We start from the raw sequence: 5162 nt of genomic DNA, 5'->3' as shown, positions 1-5162 counted from the left end.
TTATTGTTGGGTCTTAAATGATTAATCTTTGTGACTGAGCCATAAATCTCAATGAATGAAAGGTCTTCACTTTATGTCTTGGCTTTTGATTCTCCGAGAAATTACATGTTCTTTGAAAATGGATAAGTTGCCTTCTGTAGCTAAATTAACATGTGCTACAATGTATTTTATCTTTTTTATTGAAAAGTACTTGTGAGCATTTAATGAACTTACCTCCACGTGACTTCAAGCTACCAGGATTCCACCCCCGCCCCCAATGTTCTCCTCAGCTCTTCTGTTGAAGAACTTGGCCTTTGCAATGACAGGCTGCTTTGGGAGACCTCCCTGCCCCAGAAGTCTGTAGTGGCCCCATCGCACCATGTCAATGACAGCGGCAGGTCCAGTCTTGCTTTGTCAGCATTTACCTGTTGTCTGCTCACTGACCCAGTTCACGGTTCTTAAATGATCTGTACACATCTCTTTAAATGTTTACATAGAATTCCATCATATCAGTTTACTGTGATTTCTTTAACCATTCCCCCATCCTGGGGAACATTTAAATTATTTCTATTTTGTCACTATTACAAACAATGCTACGATAATCTCTGTCTCCATCTCTTTACATATTTCTGTGATGACATTCATAGGATAGTAGTGGAATGCTATAGTTTTGCAGGATAGGAGTGGATTGCTAGGTCATACATTGGATATTTTAGAAATATTACCAATGTTTTTTCTCTCTCCCTTCTGCCCTTGCTATATTCAAGCAGATAGGGTCTTCTGTGTTTAGTGTCACTGAGGAAGGATGTCCCAATTCCAAAATCAGAGGGCGCAAAAAAAGTCTTCAAGGCTTTGGTTTCCAAAAGCCCAAATCCTCAGGGGAATGAAGAAAACTGGCAAAGACAGAGTATGTGGGAGACACATCATAAAAGACCGCAGAACTTCTGTTTTAGTTTAGAGAAAGTTTCTCTGGCATGGTGCAGAGGGAGGGGGGATGGAGGGGAAGCGAGGACAGCAGAGGCAAATGCAGGTCCCAGCTGCAGGCCATGGCCTGTGTTTCCCAGGCTGTAATCTCAGTGAGAAGGCCGGCCCCAGGGAATGAAGGCAGAGAGGAGATGCTATGCGTTGGTTGCATAGAGGCAAATCTGTCTGCAAATAACTTTGCCACCATTCCAAGGTTCTAGTTTAGCAGGGTAGTGTCAGAATTAGCCTCAGGCTCTCAAGCATGGCATGAAAGGAACAGAGAAAGCTGATGGACGTAAAGAGGCCATGCATCAGGAACAAGGGATGTCTCATCAGTGACCTGGCTGGGATAACACCTGAGGACTGGGTGAGCCAATGACTTCCTGGAGCATGCATGAGCACCAATGACGCTGAGGATTGTGTACCTCTCTCCTTCTGCCCCAACATCTTGGTGTGACATCAAGACTTAGAAATACTTAAGGGGAAAGAGGTGATCCCTGAATTGGTTGAGTTTCTGTGATTCTGCCAAATATCTGCATTTGATTACCGAGATTCTTTTCTATTCTGCAGGACTTGTGCATTTAAAATGTTTTATAGCCACTACCATTTTTTTTTCATTCTTCCCCCAAAAGGTTATTCTGGTTTATAGCCCCATCAATAATATATGAGGGTGCCTATTTCCTATGTCCATGCCAACACTGGAGGCTCTCTATCACTCTTCTGTATTTTTGTTGTTGTTGTTAATAGGAGAAAAATGCCATCTTGTTTTCATCTGTGTTTCCCTGGCCATTGGTGAGCATCTCCTCGTGTTTATTGATTAGTTGTCTTTCTTCTTATGTGAAGTGCTAAGGTAGTTTATTCCATTCTTTTGTATTGTTCGATGATGCATCTTGTCTTCTACTTAAAGACCAACTACTGGCTAATGACACTTAAGTGATATTTAACCGTTAGATGTGGCCCCTCAACCCAAAGGAAAGTATATCATGTTCTTCAAAGATAATGTGCTCCATTACAGCATTAGTCTTTTTTTAAAGTGCTTTTTATCTCACCAGTTTCTATGTCTTAATTTTTAAAAATGATGATTTTTGTATAGAAGGAACTTTAAGAGAAGAGCGGGTAGAAGGGACATTGAGAAATGCTTCCATTTCCAATGTATTTTTTTGATCTGTCATGAAAAATAATATTTTAAAAATACATTACTACTGATTTCTCAAGTCAGAAGGGCAAGATTATAAGGATTATGACTGGTTATTTGCTAAGTTATCTTTCTTGAAGCTCCTTTCCAGTGAACTTAAATTCGATTTTAAAAACCATTTACTTGTGTTATTGTATTTAAATTCTTTCCCTGGAGGTATTCTTTCTCCCTATCTTCAGACAAGTCTTTGATATTTTGGTGATTCTTTTAAAGTTTAATATATGCATCATTAGCCAAATCATGATTTGCTCAAATCGTGTATTTCAGTGGGGTAACACTCGGAAGTGGTTTGTTTTAAAGGTCGGAAAACTGATGTTTGGGTGATGCGGGCCGGTGGCAGAAGCGCGCCCAGTCCGCTCGCTTCTTCTCCCTGCACTCTGTCCAGTACTCAACATCCCCTCTATTCCTTCGCTCTCTTTCTGTTTAATAGACTCCGGGAATGAGACCGTTTGAATCGCTGCTAGCTGTTCAAATAGAGGCCAGGTTGTTAGTCTTTGCCATCTGAAAGCCGCTTTGATGGTCTCTGCAAAGCGAGGCCGTGGACACCCACCGCACCGCTGGCATCTCCGCAGCAGTCTGAGCAGACATCAAAGCCTGCCGGCCGCGGGGATGCAGGTCCCTGAGGACAGGGTTGAGGCTTCCTGGCAGGCTCTTTGCTGGCTTCACAGTGCCACTCACTACCTGTGCCCTGCTTGCTGGAGAGCCCTCTACCTGTCCGGGTGCACAGATTAAAGAGGCCTTTCAGTGCTCAAACCCATTCTCTGGCAGCTGGAATTCCAAGTGTACTTAGAAACTATAACTAACTCTATTAATTTTAAAATGAAGCAAGAATACCACTGCTTTTCTTCCTCCGACACTGTCCCCTTGTCTCTTCTGGGCTGAGGCTTTGCTGTTGGCCATTTTCACCTGGCTGGGATGATTTAAAATGTTATGCAGTGGGCCCCAGGATGGGGAGACAGAGGAAAAGGGCTCCATGGTTATCAGAACTCATGTCAACCGAACATGCTGCTTGCTCAGAAAGACTGAGGACATACATTCCTCTGGCCAGCAGCGTCCCATGTTCTTACCTAACCTGGTAAATGTCTGGCACTTGACAAAAGCCTGTTTTATTAAAGTGACGGTCCCCACTGGGTAGAGACTGGATCCCAAGTACTTTATAACAGTGCTTAGTGCTTTTGAAAATATCCAATGTAAGGTAGGGGTTATTAGACATTGTCCTTTTCATTCTTCACTCAGAGGGCAGGAAGTCTGGAAGGTTCCACCAAGGCAGATGTCCCTCTTGGGAACTTGGCATGTCATTTCCTGGTGGCGCAGAAGTTTCATTGTGGGTGATCAGACAGAGGTAGTCTCCTCACCAACTCTCTGAGAAAGCCTATTTCCCCCCTTTAAGTCCAAGTTCTTTTCTGCAGCCTTGAAAACCAAGAAACGTGACTCGAAAACAAAGAGTCTGGGCCCCTACCGCTGGGGCAACTAAATCTTCCGACATAAACTCTGTCCTAGACTTTTATTTTAGCAGCCTGGGGACAAGAGCTGGATAAGCAGAAGGAAAAAATCCAAAGATAAAGGCACTCTGCCAAATAGAGGCTGGGAGAGGGGGAGGGGTTGGAATTTTCTGGACTGACAACTCAGAGGATCATGCGCTTGTGGAGTAAGACCTCTCTGCCCTTCATGTGGCTATTGTGACATTCTTGTGGAAAAATGAAAACAGAGCACACTGTGTGTACCAGGGCATATTTAACGTCGACAAGCGAGGGCTTCAAAGTGCCGCGGAATTGTCTGAGGCGACAGGCCTGCAGGTGTGCCGTGAGCAGCAGGCGAACTGGGTTATTGGAAATGAATGCAGGAGAACACAGGGCCAGCCTTTTGGGTCCTTGCACATCTGTTAGTGCTGAATCCAGGGGCGGAAACAGAGAAGCAAGCTGCATTCTGAAACTTGGGGGCTGATTCCTTGTGGGTACAGAAGAGGGGCTGAGGCAGGTCAAGAATGGAAGTGATCAGGACAGTGCCTGGCTGGTTGGATCAGTCTGTGATTTCCTGTTTGAATTGTCGGCCGAGCCACCTCCCACGCTTGACTTTTCAAGCTTTTTATTTCCATGATTTTATTTGATGCACGTAATAGTCCCGTGAGACACGTTAGGGCAACAGTGGTGTCCTCGTTCAGAGGTGGGGAAACTGAGACCCAGAGAAATAAAAAGATTCACTGGTTTGCACTGCGTGACGTGGTGTGGGCAAGGTCAAGCCTGGATTTCAGGTCTGAAGCCAGGTCCGAAATGCCTCCTGTGACTTTTCTCCCCTCTCTAAGTGGGTGACCTCTACCAGTCCCCTGAGCATCAAGCTTCAGTTGACTTAATTTACTGGACAAATGAAGCAAAACAATCCCCCCCAACCCTGCAAAAACAAATGATAAGTATTTTTTATTACCAGACAAATATATCTAGTTGTAGTAAAAAAAAAAAAAAAGCTGGGTAGTAAGGGAAAAAAGGAAGAAAATAAAATTCACCCATAATCCTGCCCCATAATAACTAATAAAATAATCAAGAAAACTGTCCATATTTTAGGGATTTCCCTGCTGCTTTAATTTTACAAATGCATATATTTAAGTAGGATTTTAGTTTCAAATTTTGTTGTTTTTTTTTTCAAAACTGATATCATTTGGTGTAGAATGAGATTTATTTTTTCCCATGTTGAAAGACTCTGTCAATGTCAACATTATAAGCCCTTTTACAGTATACAGGGGTGGGCAAGAGTGGTTTACAGTTGTAATACCAATAAATAATACAATAATTAATAAATAATAATTCAAGAATAAATTCTGTGTTTTGTGTACTCACGGCTGTAAGTCTACTTTTGCCTACTCTGCATATGTAGTTCCTTGGCTGCCTATGTTTTCACTCGATAGGCATTAGAATATATTTAGTTTTTCCCTGATGTGTTGTCTAGTTTGCTGTATCATAAATAATGCTATGACTATGATAGTGATTAATTTTTTGCACACATCCCTATTATTTTCTTAGAATTAATTTCT

Source organism: Furipterus horrens, unplaced genomic scaffold, assembly GCF_987537825.1.
Source record: "Furipterus horrens unplaced genomic scaffold, mFurHor1.1.pri manual_scaffold_10, whole genome shotgun sequence".
Taxonomy (NCBI): domain Eukaryota; kingdom Metazoa; phylum Chordata; class Mammalia; order Chiroptera; family Furipteridae; genus Furipterus; species Furipterus horrens.
The sequence above is the reverse complement of the archived record's forward strand: the minus strand, read 5'-3'. Positions refer to the sequence as shown.